This window comes from Asterias rubens, chromosome 2 (assembly GCF_902459465.1).
Source record: "Asterias rubens chromosome 2, eAstRub1.3, whole genome shotgun sequence".
In the NCBI taxonomy this organism is placed as follows: Eukaryota; Metazoa; Echinodermata; class Asteroidea; order Forcipulatida; family Asteriidae; genus Asterias; species Asterias rubens.
This window is the reverse complement of record NC_047063.1, coordinates 14,226,845-14,249,560: the sequence shown is the minus strand read 5'-3', so window position 1 is coordinate 14,249,560 and position 22,716 is coordinate 14,226,845. Positions and strand designations below refer to the sequence as shown.

Sequence of the window (22,716 nt, the reverse complement as noted above, 5' to 3'; positions counted from 1 at the left end):
AAAGTCTGTGTGTACTTATGCTACTTCTTTGCTAATTACTCTCCTTCTTTAACGTCTTAATTTGAGCATTCATCTTAATTTAAAATAATTTGATCTACAAACGGCCCCATCGGGGCCACTTAATCTGTCATGAAAATATGCAGAGGAATGCATCGTCAAGCATTCTTGACATGACATGAGTCAGTGCACCTCAACCTAGCCATTGGCAAATGAATTTACACTTGACGTTAGTCCTGTATTTTTCCCGTAAGCCACGCTGCAGCCTGTGCGTTTACATGCGTGATTGAGAATGGTATTTACACTGTTTTACACATGTCGCTTCACACAGGAAGATATGTGTTTAAAAACAACCTAAAGGCATTCATGCTGGATATGGGGACTGGTTTAAGAGCTAAAAGGCAGGGCATACTTTTGGTAATTGTCAAAGACCAGTTTCCTCATCTTCGTTTGGTGTATCTCAACATCTGCGTAAAATAAAAAACATGTGAAAATTTAGGCTCAATTGGTCGTAAAATTTGCAAGAAAATAATGAAAGAATAAACACCCTTGTTGGATAGAATTCTATTGGTTTTTGTGTACATTTAGAGAATTTGAAGTGAGAAACAGCATTTTGACACTTTCAAACTCACGTCATGATATTTTTAGGGATACAACCTTTTTGCGGTGACACAACAATGATGTAAGTATGTCATGTAATGACGTAGCATATTTGCGAGACTCAATGATGTCAAGTCTTGAAGCTAATAAATTCAGATCCACAAGTGAATGGATTTCGAGAAGACCCTCCCCCCCAGTACTATATTATGTAAATTCTCATTGAGGCCTTAGCTCATCACTGATGACTCATTCATGCAGTTTGACTGAGCTGGAGACCCAGTCTGTCAGTAGATTGAACGCATCACTTGACATTACTGGTGTCTCTCTCCCACAGGTCCTAAGCTCTATCTAGGCAACCATCCAGGCCATCCAATCTGTTTCCAATTCATCAGCACTTGGCGTCTGTTCCATGTGCAGACTGATTAACCAGAATTCGCTCATAATGCAGAATTGCAGTAAGGTTAAGTATTGTATTTCTGTAAACAGGGAGGAGGGGTGTGCTAGTGGGGGAAGGGGGCAAGTGTTTTTCTGTATGGATGGTTATGGTGGTTTTTCAGTCGTAGGAAACTTCTACTATGCAATGCTAAAAGTAAATACTGGAAATTAATATTTATAAAGGACAGTAAATAAATATTCGAAAGCTATAGGCCTTCTGCATTTCTTGTTGTGTCATATTATTGCTTTGAATGTTTTTTTCGTTATTTCAAAATTTTTATATTTTTATATAAAGTTATAATTCATTCTACACTATTCAGCATTTTTCTAAATAATGTTGTATAGTGTAATAAAAATGAACTGTACACTGTGCAATATAATTTGTATGAATTCGCCAATCAGCTACATATACAGTTGAATATAGTAGTCCTACATGTATGTTTTGTTACTGTATATATCTGCATTATCATTATTTCAATGCATGGACATTATGTAGAAAACATTATAAATGTACCAAACCAGTAAGCATAAACTGTAAATGATTTACCAGACATCATCTGGAATTAATGATACACACATTTTGTAACAAGAGCACTTGGAAACCTGAAATTTGATCGTTGGATATACATGGATTACAAATGTTGAAGACTGTTCGCCACAGTGGCAGTACATAGTAGTCTTGATGCAAGACGTACCTAGTAAAGTTTTGCTGGGAGACTTTTGGGACACTTGGTGGCAGCAGACTTACCAGGTTAAATCCATCTTGGTAATGTGCGCATGCGTAGAATATGTGAACAATGGAAATTTACCTGGTAAGTCTGCTGCCACCTAGTGTTCCAAAGTCTGACATAACTGTAAACTGTGTAGTGATTTAGTTATTTCATGATTTGAGCTGCAAAATGCCAAACCGACATCTTGTACTGAGACTACGGTGGAGATAGAAGACTGTTTGCCACAGTGACAGTAATGTAGTCTTGGTGCGAGAAGTTCCTAGCGCAAGTTTGCTGCCCAATTGGTTACTGACAAAATGATTCACCATTTGGGCAGCAAAATGAGAAATAAACGTCTTGTATTGAGACTACTGTGAGTGGCTGTGGTCTCAGTAATGGCAACCTACCATTAAAATCTGAAGACATTCTTTCGAAAGATATCAGAAAACACAAGAAGTTCTCCATTTGAAAAATACTGAAATATATTTAAATTAGGGGCTCATTATGAAAGGTATGCACTAAATGACAGTCCACACTTTGGGGGCGTGGTCAACCTATTAACAGTTCCAATCGAATGGCTTTACCAAACATCGTTCCTTCTCTAGCAGACACAGTCTTGTAATTAACAACACATGTCTTGTCACTCAGCTGCAGTGTGCTCTTGAGTCTTGACTAACAATCAGGAAGATTTATTTTTAAAATGAGAGATAGAAGTTGGAATTTTGTAGGCCTATAATTTGAGTGGCAAGATTTTTGCAGGGACAATTGTTTTCTCTGAAAAGTTTTTGACTGATGCTGGTTCAAAACAAATATTTATAAAAATATTTGTGGCTAATGCCACGGACAATGCACTAAACATTATGCAACATGCACAATTGTTTGTGTAAGAAAAAACATGTTAATTAAGTTTTAGAATTTAACTAATTCCCACTTACGTATCATTGGGTTTATTTTTTCTTAATATGTCTTCAATGACAGCTTATAGCAAATTGGCTAAAATTCAGACATGGCTGCAGCTACTTTAAAGATTTCATGCATTTTCAGGAGCCGAATTCGCGGAGAAACTCTGCAAGACTGCACGGGTTTTACATGTACATGATAGCTCAATGTGTTTATTGACCAGAATTGTTTTTACACGACCAGAATCAAAGTTGAGGAAAATACTTCCTGGCAGGCTAGAAGGCACAGTTTATAACATTACAAGTGTACATGTGTTGTATAATGTTTTTACATGAACAAGCACAATGCTAAAGAAGATCTCGCTTGTCTTTTTATACCTAAAATAATATTAAAAGACCTGTTATCATACCTTAAGTCAACAGTAAAACATAATTTTTGTTTAGTTTGTGAGGTATTATTCACTAATATTGAAAAAAAAAAGGCCAGACTTAGATTTGTCTGGTCCTAACTTTACTGGCCCAACACTAAATCTGTAGTGGCCTTGGACCTGCAGACCATTGAACATTTGAGCCCTGATAGATTATGTGCATATATAACATGTAGCCTTGACAATTTCTCAGCTTGTACGTGTTGTCTCATTATTACTTGCAGTATTTATGTAGCTGACCACGCCCAGCACAGCATGCAATGCCATGTTGTGTAGATATAAGACTGGATACTTTAAGTATACTGGTATTTGAATCTTTGACAGGGCAAGGCTGTTTTCATTTTTTAAAGGGCACTTCCATTGGAAAGTCTTAAAGTCTGTGGGAAACCTTTGATGTGGTACCAATGCCAAGACCAGGGGCCACGACTAGGGGCCACGGAGGCCATGGCCTGTGTGTAATTCCAGGCCTGCCTGAAGAAAACTTTTTAAGAAAAGGCTTTGCTTTTTGTGGCATACTAAAACTAAAAAATGAGAGCTCATTCAAAGTTGGTTCACTATCGGAACATTTTCAGGTATTTATATACCTTTCCATTGCACATCATGTTGAACTGTCGCCATGGCTTTTATTCTCAGCCTGCTCCTTGTCTCGGGTTTGTGATTTATCAGCAGTTTAATGAAAGGAAACTTCAGGGGAAGTCTTCAATCTTAAAAGACCTCAATCATGTAAACACAGGTTGTGTGCAACCCTATGGCTGATGGCTGTTAGCTTGGGATTCTTGATTAACTTTGATGTATGTATTTCGTGTGGCAGGGATCGTCTCTCTGGTTGATTGTGCAGCAGATCCTTAAGTTCATTCTCAACCATATTGGCATAAATTGCATCAACAACGGTGTCATTTTTAAAGGAACACGTTGGCTTGGATCGGACGAGTTGGTCTACAAAATACCTTTGTAACCGTTTGTTATAAAATGCATATGATTAGAAAGATGTTTTAAAAGTAGAGTGCAATGATCCACACAAATTTGCCTCGAAATTGCTTGGTTTTCCTTTTACTTTGAGAACTAACACGGTCGGCCATTTATGGGAGTCAAAAATTTGACTCCCATAAATGGCGGACCGTGTTATCCGACGATGTAAAAGGAAAATCGTGCAATTTTGAGGCATGTTTGTGTGGATCATTGTATTCTAGTTTTACAACATCTTTCTAGCCATATGCATTTTATAAACTGTTACAAACGCTTTTTCAAAGACCAACTCGACCGCTCCAAGGCAACGTATTCCTTTAAAACTTGTTTGTAGCGAATGATACGCTTTCTTCATTTGTAGTTGTCAAGGTAAAATTTAATAAAACTCATAATTTACAATGGTTTATTTGGTGAACATGTAACAAAAACAAATAGTTGTGCTGTGCAAAATCTACTTTTGTTGTAGTGAATGTGCACATGAAACAAGGAAAAGGTGTGAAGTAGCCTATGTGTTTGCATTCTCATAAAATAAATAATACATATGTACGTATTTACATATTGGATTGTATACGCTGTTTTACGTATAATAAACTGATTAAGTAAATCCCTATCACAGTATAGTAAAAATACACATTATGAATGCTTCACATTTTTATCCTTGGAATGATATTTGCATAGATCTGTTTGCTTGCCCTTCCAGATATATTGTTAGTTTTTCTGTCTCCTTGAATTAACATGTAGAGTCTAGATATGTATACACGTAGGCCAACATTTTTATGTTGCATTATCTTGCCCATTTCAAATCAACTTGCAGATTTTGACTTTAAGTGAATGAATCGCATGATTTCATCATTTTCAAATCATCCAATGTGTCATGGAATGGTTAAACTTGTTTTAGGTACCAGTTTCGGTAAACATACTGCGTACCTTTTCTGATGCCTTACTGAAAATGAGTAACAAATGTAAACCATAGAGTACTGTTTTTCACCTCCGTCGTATTGTTCTAGTAGGATGGCATCACAGAAGTGAATGAAAGTGAAAAGGAAATTTAAGAAAGCAGTAGACTGGTTAAATAGATCAAGAGAAGGATAGGGTAAGGAGAAAAGGAAAGAGAGATACATGTATGAGTCATACAGTTTCAGTGTTTTTTTGGTGGTTTGGGTCCTTCAAGCAGATGTAAGGGAGGACTTATTTTGTTATGCAAGCTTGAATGGCCCCCATCTCTTGTGTCTTCTGCAGGTTACATTAGTGTAATAAGTGTGATTCATGCACAAAGTGAATCACCATGCAGTGAAAGCACAATTTAAAGGCCATTTTCTAAAAAGATAAAACATGTAGGGGTTAGGTTTCACTGGAAAGGTGATGAGAGACAATCAGGATAGGTGGAAAAGTGCCTGCTTCAATTTAAAAACTTGCATAAATTACAGCTGTTAATTAGGCAATGTTAAATTCATTTACACTTAAGACAATTAAACATCATTATTTGTTAAATTTGAATTGGTTATTAAACATATTATTTGGTTTTACCCATACATTGATGTGAGTAAACATTGTATAGGCCAAGCCTAGTGATAACTATTTAATAAAATGCAATAAGTTGTTGGAATGCCCAGTCTCCATATTGTTTTAATTTAGGCTCAATGAACAATATGTAGCCTTACATTCTACCTTTTACTTCTCTATTACAAACATACTTGAACCATCTTAAACAAATCACTACCATGATGTCTTCTTGTGATCATAGTGGAGATGTTTTCATTGAATTTTTTTTAAACTTCGATAGTTCTTTTCAAAATCTCCTGTACACTGTCATTCACTTCCATTTGTACAGGATGGTATTAGCACAATTTGGCTTTCAAATACCAAGATAAGAAATGCAATATTTTCATTTGGAAAAAAAAAATAAACACTCGGAATATTATACAATTTTGGCTCAAAAACAAACAAATACGAATACAAAGTCTTGTGACTTAAACTGCCTGCCAACAGGCATTAGGCAAAATGCAAGCTCAGAATCCTACATGAAGCTTGGTTTGGGAGCCCTGTTTGCCACTTGTCTGTCACCAACCTGCTCTTGCTTATATTAAAAGAACACCAAATAAGGCTTGGGAGGCAAGGGAGGCCCAATCCCTCCAACTGTCCAGGCAGTTGAGTTCACAGTAATGTGCATCAGGTATAATTTATAATGTAAGGCTGAGGATTGATTCGGAAAGACCCATAGATTTCGTCTTTGTGAGCCATACATTTATCTTGTTAGGCCCTTCAGTCCTAGAGACTGAAGGCATGGTTTTCTAGAAGAAAAAACAACATCTTTTTACAGTCACATCTTCAAAGGGTAAGTGTTCTTTCCTCTCTGAGTATTGTCTGAAATGTTTGATTTATGAGCTTAAAGGGCCTGCAGCCGATTTAACGAAATGCTAGGATTAATCCTATCTCGAGTTAGGACGAGTAACCCGTCCTAACTTAGGATGGGTTAAATGTGTCCTAACATAACTCGTCCTAAGTCCTTAGATTAATTCTAAGTTAGGAAGAGTTTGGTGAAATCAACGGCTGGGTACTTTTTACATAATGTCCACAGATTTACATTAAACTTGAGCAGTTTGAAGATAATGATAGTAGAAAGCTTCCCTTAAAATCTATTTGTTGTGTTAAATACCTTTCTATAGGTAAGTTTTTTAGAACCATCAACTTTTGTTGTCTCATAGCCATTGGACACTTTCGTAAAAAAAAAAATCACAGATTTACAAATTACTTACAGATGGTAACGGTTAAAGACTTCTCTTGAAATAGTATTCCATGAAATGCTTTACTTTTTGAGAAAACATTAAAACAATTATCAATTCTCGATACGGAGAATTATTGAAATTTATTTTAGACACATGTCATGACACGGCGATACATGCGGAAACAAGGGTGGGTTTTCCCGTTATTTTCTCCCGACTCAGATGACCGATTGAGCCTAAATTTTCACAGGCTTGTTATTTTATACACAAGTTGTGATACGAACTGTGGGCCATTGGACAATACTGTTTTATTACCAAAAGTGTCCAATGGCTTTAAAATTATCTTATCGTTTTGGTCCCTCTTATATTTGTCTGATATAATATATAACAGAGTTTACAGTACATAATTAAAACAAAATTAATTTCATGTTTCAATCCGGATAAAGACAGAACTATAAAAAAGTGAGGAAAGTTGATGAGCCATGAGGTAAATGATTAATTCAGGACATGCTTTGGACCAATACGTGTATTCTACCATCTGTCAATGTTTTTGGGGGTATGCACACCGTTTATAAACTAGACTTGTGGACAAGACGTTAATGGTCCCACGCGATGAGATAGTCGAGTTGTGGCTGTGCTCTCGCGAGATCACTTCTCTCGTGCGAACTGCTGGTTGCCCGACTTCTACTCCCCATTAACAGGGAGTAGAATTCGACTACCAGCAGTTCGCAATTTCGCCATAGCATCGTACCACCAGAACTCTACTATCTCACTGCGTGGTACCATTAACGACTTGTCCACAAGTCTATTCATAAACTAATGTTCATGCAAAGTGGCGAACGCTCTCACACTCCTCTCGGCTTACTCTACCATTGTCTGTCGCATTCTGAGCCTACGAACCCAACTAATAGAAGGGACCCTTTTTAGGTCTCTCTTTCGTTTTATCGCCCACTCCTTCTGAGAAATGATCCTCTATAGAAAATGTCTGTTTTTCTTCAGCTCCCCTTTCTCCACTCTGTCAAGTACTTGTGAAATAGTTGAAGCAGACAGTTGCCCATCCTTGGTGTGTCAATGGTCTCTGTTCCCTGATTATGATACAATTTTTTCTCACACCAGTTTTTGAAATAACATCCAGGGTACGATTTTAATCAGCGCCGTTCTTGAATGGGCAGAGACCTCAATTTACAGAGTGACTTGGAAGCTGTGTAATTACTTTGTGCCATAGTGACACCGTTTTTTTCTTTGTCAATGCTTCCACTTTCTGAACAGAAATACAGGCACATGCAGGCCTACATACATGTAAGAACATAACAGACAGGAATTGTTATGGTATGACCAAAACCCCTGCCAGTTCTGAACTTTTTTTAGTGAAGCTCCATTACTTTGTGGATTGGACAGTCCCTGACAATTCACAATTTTCTAATCATGAATTTATCAATTATTTTAAAGTATTGTAAAATAAATCATGATTAATGGAAACGTACACAAAATTAAAGCATGGAGGTAGGAAAGAAAGCAAAACAGCTAAATAGTTTACGCACCGTTTTACTGTATACGCTCATGTAGCCTACATTCTGATCACAACAATGGAAAATAATATCCTTTTGTGTTGAGAGTAAATTCAAACAAGAAGACGTCTCTTATCTTCTTGGAACGTGTGGCTCAATTCTTGGATTTGGAGTAAAGTGGCTCAATTCTTGGATTTGGAGTAACTCGTTTCTCTTACCAGCAAAAATCTGAAAGTTTGTTTGTATTGATAAGGATAACTAGATCTAAAACTCATTGTGAATGGAAAACTGAAGCAATAATCTGGCTGTCTACATCTGCTTTTGAAGGATACAGTTTGGGACCATGTCACCCAAGAGCTCAGTTGCTGGGTTAGGTCCAGGCACCTCTGCAAATGGCCATGGATGGATGTGATTGTGGAGGATGTATTATTTGGGGTTGTCCTTCAGTTCAGAGTCAGAACTAGTTTCGAAATGTGACACATGTTTTTTTTTTTTATCAGGGTTGTGTTTCTGTCATGGAAGATCGCCCCCCCCCCCCCCACTCTGTACTGTACTATGATGTAGTGTACACAATGTACAAATCCAAGCTCTTGGCATTGAGAGACATAACACTTTACTGTACAAACAAATTGTGTTTTTGTTAGGGGATGAATATCATGTTAGTTTGGCTGGTTTTTTTTTTTGGGGGGGGGGGTGGCTTGAATTGCATTATATATTGCTTTTGGCAAGACTAACCTTGCTGGTGCTGAGACTGCTTGATGTGTTTGGCATGTGTGGGACACTCAGTAGAGCCTATACATTTTAAATTTTAAGTTCTCAGTCAGTAATTTGTTGGGAACAAACAACAAACAGGATTCAGACGCGTGACTTTCATATGTAGGCCTACTACATGTACGCCTACTATATGATGTGAATGCCGCTTTATTTAAATAGTAGTTTAAATTCACCTGGTCTCGGTTTTATTGGTGTTTTTTAAGATTGATAAACATTCTTTTGTCAAACCAAGCTCTGTGTGAAATCATTCTCGGTAGGATAAAGTCACTTTCCAGATGCCTTAATTGAATAATGATCAAATACATTTATCTCGTTAATGCTCTTAACTCTGCACAAATGGCCACACCCCTGTCAACAATGAATTTTCAGGTCTTCATCCTAGCACCTTACTCGCTTTTTTCAGCCGAGGAAACACAAACTCTCATTAAATTCAACAATAAAAGCAAACAATGTACACTATGTGAGCATGCTCTCATGTAACAAGACAGTTCCCTTTTGTGCTTAAAAGCCCCCCATGAAAATTAATTAAAAGCTTACTGCTTGTGTTCATTGGGAAACAGGTGTGACTTAAATCACAGGCTTGGCCTTGTTGTAATTAAACATTAGCCTCATGAGTGTTGACTGCCGCAAAAATTAAAAAGCTAATAATGAGAAGTAGGGATGAGGTCAAACAACATTTTTACAGACGAACATGTAGGTGTACAACAAGTACCTCAATGCTTAAAATACCATTTGACTTAATATTGTAATGAAATGTGGGATCTTTACTTTTTTCTCTTAAAGCCTTTAGTGTACATTCTTGACATTAGGTCAATTAAGTTTCTTTGAAATTGAATTTTGAAACTGAAACCGTTATCTTTTGATCTTGAGAACTCTTCTTTTCTGATTGATTTAAAGACAGCATTGGGAGAGCTGACAAAATAGTCTCAGAAAGTTTTCATGTTTTGTTTAGGGATGAACCATACATACATGAAATGAAAAACCTGTGAAAATATTTTGCTATGTATTTCGTTGTGTGAATCAGGACAAAATTTTCTTGTTCACTTCATTTCATAGGAAAATACTTAATAACAGCAAAAATTGATCTAGAATGAAGTTCATAATTGAGTAAATTTTCAGACTAAATTTAAACATTTATATTTTTGTATCCTTACCAATCCTGTATGATACCTTTAATACTGATTACCATCCCCTAATTGTGGACAAGAAGAGAAGGGGGAGGGGAGACATTGATCAACACAACAGTTATAATTACTTGACAGTTTCTTAATAGGCCTGGCTCAAACTTACAGATCATTTCAAAGAAACTGAGCTCAGTCCAAAACATGTTCACGTTTCTCCGTAGATAGCCTGAGGTTTACGGGCCACACTCACTGATATGATTAAAAATGTCTACTTAAAAACATTTATATAGTCCAAATGGTACAAGGGTATAGACCCACTGTCTGCAATACTTATCATAATTTAGAGATTTGCAGATTAATATTAAGGAGACTGAGAAAGGGGGGGTCAAATGCTTTTCAGGCTGTGTAGTAAACTCTCAATTTTTTGCTGAAATCCAACCTGATTACTGCGGAGTATAAAATTACGTTTTAATAAATAATCTGAAGGTGAATGACTAAGTGTTCTATTCAAATGTCTTAATGCCAGACATTGCAGAAAAAAATACCTGCTCATATTCATGGATCATGAAGAAAGAGACACTGGAAGGAAATATTTCGAGTAGAAAGATGACGGACCCAACCGCATGAACGTCTCTTTGCACACTGTGCCGTATTTATTATGTATATGAAATTGGATTATGGAATACATGTGTTGAATACGATCAAATATTCCATAATCAAAGGCTCTCGGTTTGGAGCCAGGTCCCGATATCATGGCTCTGCTTATTGTGGAATTCTGCGCTTAAAGCTCGTGGTATTTGCTTTGTAACATGGGTATGTAAGCACATAATTCTGCAATATTAAAAGCAGAACCATGAAATTTTGGGATAACTTTCCGTATGGCGCCAACACTTTTTCACCCTTTTTTTTTTTTACAAAAAGGGATATCTCATTGAGGTAAATTAGATACTATATTATTTCATATCGAATGAAAAAGTGGTGGCGCCATACGGAAACTTTTCCAAATTTTGGTCAGATTTGTCATCGTTTCAATCTAGTTCAACCACTTCTGTCGTAGACACAGGAATGATAACATGAATTAGTAAATATGTAAAAAGCTTTGTATTGTACTGTGTCCTTGTTATTATGTTAAAAATGTCAAACATTATGCGCGCGTGCAGAGCTTTTAGCCAAGGTTGTACTCCTCCATTTGTGTACAACGGGAGGGATTGCAACTGAAACTAGCTTAACCCATAACTCCCTTGAGTGATTTACTAAGAGCATGAAAGTAAGGTTGTTCCTCACTCTCACAAAATCCAACACCATAATATGGTAACTCTGCACCTATATTGTTGGACTCTGCTGATCGTGGTGAGTATTAACTTGATTCACCTGACAGCATCATCAGAATAATCTTGGAACCGCCATACTGGTGGGCAATGTCACTGTGCGTTATTCAGTGAGTTGCGCATTTTAGGCGACACAGTGTTTACGTGAAACCTATTGCCACCAACATGGTGAGAGTGGCACAGGCTGCGCGTGTGACTTGCGTGCAAGTGGTCAATACATGGGCCCAGTTTTAGGGCTCTGCTTCCTGCAGAATTCTGCGGATATGGCACATACATGTACATAGAAGTACATGTGCTTTGCAGGGTGCTGTAAGAAGAAGAAGAAAAAAGAATAAGTCGAGAATTAATTAGACTGATTCTTTTATTCATAAACACTGCGGGACAAGTTTAGTGTACATATACGTGTATTATATAAAAATGAAATCCCCTGAAGCATTTTAATCTGTTATGTAATTTAGTTTAAGGGAGGGTATTTGTTAAAACGTCAACAATTAATCACCATGCGTGTATATCCTAAAAACTTAATTTGCGGTTGATATAAAATTAAAATAAATTGAAACAAACCCTTTGAAATTTCAGAGAGAGAGAGAGGTAATTTTTCACCCCCAAATTTGATTTTGAGGAAGGCTTTGGGCATGAATGCTAATTCGGGCATCTGAAAGCACACAATTGTATGCAATAAGAGTGTTTTTACTTCTTTCATTATGTAATTTCTTGCAACTTCGCTGACCAATTAACTCTAAATGTTATTTTATACACGTGTTGGGATACATCGAGCTGGTCTTCGACAAATTACCAAATGTGTCAAGTGCCTTTAAGCCTCATCTCTCATACCCTTACATATTACATCAAATAAAACTCTAATGTGTTTAGTAAGAGGATTACATCGTTCTCTCTTCTAATCTGTTTCAATTTGTTATTCTGTGCTATCACTCAGAATTAGTTAGACAATAGTAGACAATACTTGTACTATTCTATACATGGTTTAGCTAAAGCTGGACTGTTCCTCTACTGTACACACAATTCATAAGCAGAGTCAGAGTGTTAGACGAGGAAGCGACTGATCTTACCTGTTATTTGCTGCTAGCTAAACTCATTAACATTCCAACGGCGGAAAATATTTTCTTGGGGCTAGGATGTGAAAGTCAGTTACTCGTCCTTAATCTGTTAGTTTTGTGAAGGAATCCATATCATGAAATAAAATAGAAATTGCAACTTGTTTAGTTTAGCTCGGGAAGTTTTAAATTTAGTTGAAAAGGTTGATCGTCTTAAAGCTGACAATTTGATTCTTTCTTGTAAATTTTCTCAGGGGAACAAAGCTCACAAAATAACAATTCGTTGGAAAGATAAATGTGTGCGATATCAATTACAATAAATTTGAACAATAACATGTATAAAGTTAAAAATGTAACTAAGCTAAAATAAAATCATAATTGCATTAACTTTAGGCCTAATTGTCTGCATGTTTTCGATTAGGTGTGTGGGGGATGAGGGGCTGATGCCACCCCCTTACTCTCCAATTTAGAGAACACAACTTTAATTGTATGAAAAAGGAAGAGCCAAAATGTGTGGCTTTATTCATTTTACAGTCCGGACCACCGATAATGGATCTGATCTACAAGTTCCTTAATGAAGGCTCATCACAATCTGGACCATCCGGACTACATGTAAATCTGGCAGGAAACAATGGGTCGTTACTCTTTCCTGAATCCATTCGTTTTGTGACTTGTATAATAGGGTATGATTGTACTATTCTATTTTTGAAAAGCCATACTTTTCCTACTTGGTCTGATTTTTTGCCATTTGAAAAATGAGAAAGTTATAGGTCTACCCTTGTACTGGATAAACTGTCCCAACTTTTTTCCAAGGACAAATATCATGCCTGGGAATTTTTGTTTATGGTGTTTTTCCATAACAGCTGCTAACCCGACCACTTAGCGCTGACTGTGTTGATATGAACCTTGAAGACAAAGCGTGTGATTGGTATATTATTCAGAGAAAAAAATGGGCCAAAAGCAAAAAGAGACTCATTTAGATATAGTTCCACTAAAGCGTGACCACTTTTCTGGATATTTTATGGAATATTAATAGGTTGACTGCAGGGTTTTCTTGATTAAAAACTAGTGGATGCAAATTAGTTTTTTCTTTGAAAAACGTTGCGCTTGCCCTTTAAGATTAACTGATGCCCATTTTCATTCCAGACTATTATATATGTAGATGAATGGAATAATACCTTGATTTGAATAATGAGCTAACAAAAAAAGCCATTCCCAAAATGCCATTCTTCTGGACCCCATGGAAAGGAACGTTTAACACATAGCATGTTTACACAAAATTACACATTAAAGCAGGTGATGGCTTTTTTGATCAATAGCTGACCTCGGTATCTTGAGCTGTTATTGACAATCTCATGCCTGGAGATTAAAATGTGATCTACAGTCTGCACTTGTAGAGAGCCAAAGCTTTGTTTCCAGCAGGGCTCCTCTGTGGTACCAGCGTTAGATGTTGTGAAAACATGGAAGACAGCAGTGTCAATGACTATTATATAACAGCAGTCTAGTGTGTGGGTTAATATGCTGGGGCCCAGCCAAATGGTGTCCTTTTCAGCTTGAAAGCCGCTATAGACGTCTTTTGTCTGGGTGAATTTTTTGAATTGTTTGAATTGGATTGGCAGTCTGTGCAGCAGGTTTGTTGGTGGTGGTGGTGTCTTTTAGCAGTTTGTCAGTTGGTAATCTTCAGAAGTCAGTGAAGCAGAGTAACGGAACACGTTTTTGCCTTGTGGAGCTATTCAGGTAGGCTCACATGGAAGACGGTGCTTGGTTTATCAGTCTCAGGAGATGTTCACTCTGGTATTTTTTTTTTTGCAAGAGTTGCACAGCATTTGGAAAACATGTTTTATAGGAATTTTCTCTCTGGTAAAAATGGAGTGCCTGGACCACAATCGCAGACCTTGAAAGTGATTCTTACCTTATGTTAGGACATGTCAGCAGCAGTCAAAATGTGACTTATTTAGACTCATCAATGTTGGTAGACAAGAAGATCAACATACAGTTTTGAACAAGAAATGTCTCTCATCCAAAATCAAACTAGAACAAGTTTAACCAAATTTAGGGCTTACATTTTACACTGGACTGCAGGATTTGATGCCAGTGGTTTCAGTGTCAGGCCAGTAGACTTATGAATGGACAATTCCGATGGTCCTGTGTTTTTCAATTGAATAACAAAGTTTATGTAAAAAAAGTTCATGGGTAAAAACCAAAATTAATAAAGTTTATGTACATGTACCTCGCTGTGTAAATATTTTGAATCAATACAAAAAAAATTGAATTTTTATATTTTTTGAGGATTTTAACAAACTGAACTATCAGTTTCTGTCCCACCCTGTAGACCAATGAATAAATCCCTCCAAATTCCAGACTTGAAATTCCAAATTGTTTTAAAAAACTATTTTGTTTGGAGTCGCGTTAAAACATTTGTTGGTCTCTCTGCTTCACTTGCCATTGTTAAGGGAATCAATGCGTGGTGAAGAGGTTTTCAACTAGTGGTTTAATCCCAACGAGGCATGGTTCTAGATAATTTTACCGAGACGTAGTCGAGGTAAATTATCAAGAACCAGGCCTCGGCGGGTTTAAACCACTAGTTGAAAACCGATTCAACACACTTTGATTCCCATTCATAAATACCTTTTCGGTCATAATTATCAACACATTTTGGTCAAAAAGTAAAATAAATGCAAAAATTATAATTGTTCAATGTTTCTTTCAACACAGGTGCAAGCTCACTTGTCACGCCCATGTTTCAATACTTTTAACTGCTCATAAACAAAGGTTTATACACACCCAAATGACGCGCTCTCCACCAATAGGAATAGCGAAACTGTCTGAGATATTTATAAATCTGCTTTTATCTGGTGAAATTGCAATGTTGTATGGTACATGTACATGTGTGTCTATTGTGTTAACAACCAGTACTTGTTTTGAAGATCTTTCTGGAGGGTTCGAAGGACAGTCTTTTGTCTGGTTTTGTAAGGGTCAAAACAGACTCAACTGTCGATTGATTGTTTGTAGAGTTTTGTGGTCTCAGAAGAAAGCGTTTTGAAGACAACTCCCATCTTGTTAGTTTTTTTTTAGAGGGCTGTATATGTGGTGTTCTCACTTTGAGATTCAAGTAAGCTAGTAAATAGTTCTTTTGTGTGTTTACTCTTAACTACCCTCTCTACCCTCAGAGAGAGGAGAGGAGGCCTTTGATTAAATACTGTAGTTCTGAAATGTGCTGTTTTAGATTTGTGTGGTTCTCTACAGCTTAAAAATGTCTTCAGACATCCTTATTGTACATGTCATCAAGGTTTGCCCTTGACTTCTTTAGTGACTACCCAGCAGGACCAGCTAGCTCGCCATTTCACCAGCCAGTCAGCGTTTCACTGGTCCATGTTCCAAATGAAATAGGGAAGCTTTTCAACTCTGGACTATCCTGTCGGACCACTTGGAATGAAGTTTGATTGGTCCTCTGCTTATTTAATTGGCATTTGGACAGCGGATCACTGTTATGGAGAGTATGGCGGACAAGTTCCTAAGTCTGTGTATAGTCAACTTATTATTTGTCAACTTTGAAGCCAATGCTGATCTACTTCCCTGCCATTATACTATGCAAGCATTGATCTTCTTGAATTTTGTACTTCAAGAAGCACCAAGTTTTAAGTCATAGCCAATTTAAATGTGAGTTTATTTTTTCTTCACTTAACAGGCCAACCCATTGAGCTCTAAGCATCCTGCATTAGATAGAAATCAGCAGTGAATCTGCATTTGGTGAGTATAGATTCAGTTCAAATTGTTTGTTTGACCACATTTCAGGAACTTTATAGAGCAGTGTTACATAATATCCAGTTGTGGAGGAAAACAACCTGCAACAAATAACTCCGCCAAAATAAACATCCTGCACATTTATATGGAATCACCCGATTGTCTTGTTTACTTTTCTACTGTTTCCTGTCAATTAATTTAATGTGAAACCAAATCATAAAACGGCCGTGTTTATAACTGTTTTTGTAGGCCAAAGCCATCTTTATGTAAATTAATTTTTTCGTTTACCATCCATGACTCCCTCTGTTATTCCAAAACAGAAGTCATGCCCCAGTCCCACTAGCCCCTATGTCAGATTTTAATGTGATAATATTGAAAAGGGAAAACTGTCTCCGAGTGGAAAAGATGAAGAAAAGAAACGGTTCTTTCCCCAGGGCAAAGTGTGGGTAGGAAATCCAATTTATTTGCGAAGAAAGAGAAACCGATGGAAGCGGATGATAAAGGGCCCAGCAAAGCTCAGTGTAAGACTCCCAGAGGGTCTTGGGCTCCCATGTTGGCTTTCCAGTCTCCCCATGCTGGCTTCTTGGTTTGTGTGTCTGTGTGTTGGGGTGGGGGGTGGGGGATGGGGGATGGGGGTTGGGATTATAAGAAGTAAAGCCAAGACAGACCTCAGATCTCGGAGACAGCAAGAATTCAGGTGTAATGTTGACCCTCTTTGGAAAAGATCTCGGAGACAGCAAGAATTCAGGTGTAATGTTGACCCTCTTTGGAAAATATAAAGAATGGTACCATGCACAAACAACGTTAACATTGGTTTACACATACAACCCCTTTTACACTACAAGCTTTTCCCCAAGGAAGTTTTGGGAAAATTCAGGTCACCTTTTCACACTTGACTGGGTTAATCCTGGGGAAATTGTTTATTTCCCGATTTTTTTTTTTTTTTTTCCCAGGACAATTGCATTAAGTGTTGTCCGTTTAATGGGGTTTCTTTTCCTTGAAATTGGCTCTGTCGTCTTGTCATGTGGAAAAAACTTTGGATTTACATTCTACATAAATAGTAGGCCTATGGGCAAAGTTTACCGCAATAAAGTATTTTGTTCAAATATTTATAAAGCGAAGTACAACAATAATGGCTGAAGTGTTTACACATACATTGAATATCCATCCTTGTATTTTCTTGTTTGTTATCTTAGAATAGTTGTTTGAGTAGCGAACTTATAACACACTTGAGGATTAGTATGAAATTTTCAGGGTTATGCACACAACTGCATTGTCGCCACTCTTAAATGTCATGTATCCACCTTAAATCAATATCACTCTGGCTTTCCAATGGCTAGAATGGTTGATTGAGGTGGCAGCGACTGATGCTTCTTTGCACATCGTCGACCAGAGGGATTTGTCACTGATTTGTGAGTTTGACTACAAAAAGTACATTAAATTTCCACTAATATTTTAGTGGGAACCTTTCTGAATCCATTTAATCCTTCAGCAAATCTGCAACTCAAAGGTGACAAGTTTCAAGTATGACTAACATTTGGTCAGGTTTTTGGAGAATGAGCTCATGGTGGATTTCAAATTCTCGGTAGTCACAGCTGGATGTTGTTTCCCAGTGGTTTATGGTGTAAAAGTGTCACTCAGTTTTCGGGGTTTACCAAAAAACAAACCAACTTGTTCTAAAAATTTTTTCAGATTGCATCATAGGGATAATAAAGAATACTATTATTCTGTTCCACCCAACACTGATGTGCGCACTGTATTTTATAAAAATGAAAGCATAGAGCAAGGACTGGAAAGACAAACGAAACAAAAATGACTTGGGGTTTGAAAGTCAATCTTCGCGGGAGTGCTTGTTATGTACCTGATCCCCTGGGGAATTTTCATAGTGCCATAGGTACACTGAGTGTCCTTCTTTACAAATCACCACAACTGAACCAAAAACCAAAACTATGTAGAGTCATTTAGCAACAAGAAGGAACCTATGGGAGAGCATGATCAAATTAGCAAACATCAGAGCTTTCAGCTCTCCTTGATTCTGCAGAAAGTTCCCTGATGATCAAATTTGAAAAATCTCTGATTATGGACAATTTGTCCCTATTATTTTTAATTCATACAAAAGATCTCCCCGATTATTGTACAGAATGTCCCTGAGTGCAAAGCAGCTCTGATCTGTGTTCTTTTTTTGGTAAAACTGCTCCTTTTACAGCAGAGTCTGCTCTGTTTTCTTCAAGTACATTTTGAAAGTAGAACAACAGCGCCTGTAGCTGTACATCGGATCAGCCCCTCATCTCTGCCCCTCAATCATCAAATAGAATTATCTCAGCGCCAGTGAAATTGTTGATAATAATAATCTTTACCCTGATGACGTCAGGAGATGATTCAGAGATTTTCACAACGTCTCTAATGTTCTAGTCTTTGATGTTCTTAATGTACAGCTAGGGAGTTGGGGTACGTCGTAGGACGTTTCAATGAACATTAGGGTGCGATGAAAAGAAAATCATATTGGGGAAATACTACTCAGAGCGGGAGTTGTATCAAAGTTGGTTTTCCCAAGACCTGCTCGTATTCAAATGTCTTTTTATTTATTTATTTATTTATTTCTTGTTTATCCTGGGAGATCCATTCAGTAAGAAAAACTCACTGATCTCCCATGGATCCCAGCTAATAACAATCTACAGAAGTGAACTTAAGATAAAATATTACAAATTTACACAGAAAAACATTGCACATTCAGTTAAAAAAAGCACTAGATCCAAGCACAAAATACATTTTGAAAACTACAAAAAAAAACGTTTTTAAATAGGACAAAGAAATTTAAAGGGGGAAAAATACACATCCATTAAAAACACACAACCAAATACCAAAAAAAAACCCAAAAAACAATGGAGTTATAACAAAAGCCAGTAAAATTGGGATTAAGAAAGTCAGTAAAAATGGGATAAACTGAGCTGTTTGAGTTGATTTAAAAATTGATTGAGTTCTTTTGGCTGTAGAGATTTCAGATTATGCGGCAAGTTGTTCCAAGCCTGGGCACCCCTCAAATTAAACGTTCTTCTCCCACTTTCTGTTCTAGGGCTTCTAGAGTCTTTGGCTTCCCCGTACAGATTGTTATATTTTAAGAAGAGAACAAAATCAAATGCCTTTATGGACGACAACTGTTCGAAGAATAGACACAAGACTTGCAGGTTATTGCTTAGTTATTACAGTGATGACTGTCACTATCTTACTGTCAATAAACCAGCTGCGGCAGTTGTTGATTTTTATTAAGGCATGTCGAAGGTTTCCAGCCATGGTGATTTGTATCATAGGAAAATTGAAGAGGAATACCATGTAGAGTTGGCACACTGTGTTGTGGTTAGGCAGACAAATTAATCAGTACACCATGTATAAATTTACGGTAGTTATAAATTTACAGTGCACCAGTTAATGAGGTATTAAAGCAAATGGGTAAGATTGTCTTACATGTTCCTGTCGAGTCCAATCCAGTACATTGAAATGATTTGTTGAAGGTTAACAGACTGCACGAGAAGGAGGCAGATGTTAAGTAGGGATGGCCAGAAATGCATGTTCATTGTGGAAGGTAAAAGGGCAAGAAATTCAAACTGTTTTTTTTCATTTTTTTGGGTGCAAAAATATAATTTTGTGAGTGGATTCCTGAAATGATTCAAGGAGCGTAAATGTAGTGACCGATCCACATGTATGTAAGGGATGTCTAAAAAAGAAAAGTAACTGGAACATTTCAAGGTTCCAAGGTAAATTATGGTTTCCACAGAAACATGGTAATACAGTCAATACTATGTACATATTCCAAATAATACAGTTAAGCCAGTTGGAAAAGAAGAAAAAATTGAGTCAAAAAGCAAAGACATTAGAATGAATGGAAATAATCCATGGCTTTACATGAGTGACTAGTTTATGTTCCGAGGTTATATGGTAATCTTGGCTGTAATCCAAGGCTATCAAGCAGGTACAGGTTGAATGGCTTCTGACTGGCACTCCAAACAAAGATATTGGCAAATAGGTGACTGCCAACATAAGACTAGATAAGTTCAGGGCCCAATTTCTTAGCGCTGCTTAGCGGCCAATTTTGTACTTAATGTGCGTCTTCTATTTCATAGCGCTGCTAACCGTAAGCACACGAAAAGGCATGCTAACCTTCCGGTGCGTACCGCACAAAAATAAATGACGTCACAATGCAAATCCATGGTAAACGCGCAATATGGCCGCCCAATTTTTCTGTTAACTTGTGAAATATGCTTGCACCTTAGCAAATTTTTCTGCTACAGTAAGCACAAAAATTTGCTTACTGTTAGGCAGCGCTATGAAATTGGGCCCATGTGGTAGAGTGCCGGCATGTTAATCTGGAGGTAGCAGGTTCAAGTCTCACCCTAGTAATTTTTTCTTTGATCAACCCAAACACATTTTATATGAAGTTAAGTGGTTTTGTGCCTCTTTTTATCAACACATTAATCACATGTCCTTCAGAAATGCATGCACAGGTACATTATGTAGTTTAATAAAGAAGCAATTTCTAAGCCATGAGCTGAGCAAGACATCTGGGCAGCTTCTGCACACAATGCTGAGGGCCCCCTGTAGATTATGCCCCAGATAGTTCTTATTTATAAACAAAGCTATCCTAGATGTCTCATCCAACATGGTCACAGCATCCCTTGACCAATGGATCTTCCTTGCCTGTTGTGTAGTCCTTTATAAAAGCCAGGTTCATATACTGGAGTTTTGGGTGTAAGCTTTCTGAGCAAATGGGTAACTTGACCATTTAAAGCCCAGCCAGGTCATGTATTTTGTCACATCAGGTTAAAGGTCACTGGTATAGCACCCTCATGTGTTTATATTGAGTAAGTTGGTTTGTTTTACCATGGTTGTGGCTCTTCTTCTTTCGTTGATTTATTCATTGTCAGACACATTTACCCCTTGGAATGTTACCTACATGTATGGTTCTGCTTAAATATTAACCCAATGTAAACACAGCTTTCTAGTAGTTAAGAATGTTATTCTGACCTGCTCAATTGGAAGGCACTTGTGAGGTGCACAGCAGAAAATAAACACTCTTGATCTTACTGACAGACTCGAGTCCAGTACCCCCCCCCCCCCACCCCAAATCAAGATCCGAAAATATGCCCAGTGTCTTGGAGCTCGTTTCCAGATGATTCCTACTACATGTATTGAGAAACACACACAGAAACCACTCTTTTAAGAAGGTTTGTGAATGAAATTTTTAGAAAAATACGTTTCTAAATGTAGGGTCTGGACTCATGGTCTCATTAAAAATATTTTTGGTTCGGGAGAAGCTTTGAGTTTCTAAATTTAAGTCCCTTGGATCTTTTTTTCGCCCTGAAATTGGATCCCTGCTGTGTTTCATGTAGGCTGATATCACAGATCGTCTCCTGGAGGATGCATGGTTTTATTTTGTCCGTTAGTTTGTTTGATGAGTGTGTCATTGCAATGATGGTGTAATGAGGTTGCCACTCCCTGTCGCCAGGGGATACTTGATGCAACAGGGGAACTTGTTGACCTGAACTGTAATTGCTCACACTCAATGAGATGAGGGGTTAACCTGTGTGCAAGACCATGTTAAACATTAGTAGGTTAACATATTGAAGGCCTGGAATTACACAGAGGCTCTGTTGCCCTTGTTTTTGCCTTGGTGCCCCTTCAAAAGTTTCTTGTAGAAATTGAAGATGTTTGAAAAATGGCCTTGACCTTTCAAAGATGAAATTCCAGCCTGATATTGCTGATGCAACCTGCATTTTCATCACCAATTAACCTTGTTTTAATTTATATGGGTCATCACTCTAGTTGACTTCATGATGGAAATGTTTGCAGACAGGTAGCGGTTTTACAAAACAGTAGCCATACCTTCAGAAGCATTGGACATTTCAGACATTTGATCACTGTATTGGAACAGTGATAAAATCAATTGCTGAAACCCTGTTTGTGTTAGTCAGATTATTTCAAATTAGGAGCGAGTAGTGAGTTAAAACGAAAATGATTACACATGTAAACACTCCTGTAACAAGAATTTAAGTTGTCTCACATGGTGCCTGGTGGCCTGGATTCTGGTGGCATGGATACTTTAGTTTAGTTTTCACTTGTAGTTTTGTTATGTCAACTCCACTTGCAATCTCATTGTTTAGAAAATATATCAGGTAAGTGTACTTTTTGTTTTCACTTGGCTGTTGTGGATACAATTTCCACAATCTGTACATGTACATTCATGGATCCATCAAGTTTGGATGCACTAGAGTCTGAATCCATGAATAGTTTGGGGCCAGGAACAAGGCAATTGTAATGCACTTGTATGTAGGCCTTAAGCCACAAGTACATTAGTTTCCCTTACATTATTAATCCTTTGTGGCAAGAGACTTGGAAATTTACAGGTGGCCTCTGTTGCCCTGGTCTTGGCC

At 37.4% G+C, this 22,716-nt stretch overlaps 1 protein-coding gene across 2 annotated transcripts in view; it reads left to right on the top strand.

Annotated features, from left to right (window-relative positions):
- LOC117307049 (contactin-2-like) overlaps nucleotides 1-22,716 on the top strand; it is an 83,073-nt gene that overhangs the window by 12,177 nt on the left and 48,180 nt on the right. For both annotated transcript variants that reach the window (XM_033791689.1, XM_033791687.1), the window contains exon 2: nucleotides 16,236-16,297. The gene's annotated coding sequence lies outside the window, so the exon portion shown is untranslated. The remainder of the gene's footprint in view (nucleotides 1-16,235; nucleotides 16,298-22,716) is intronic.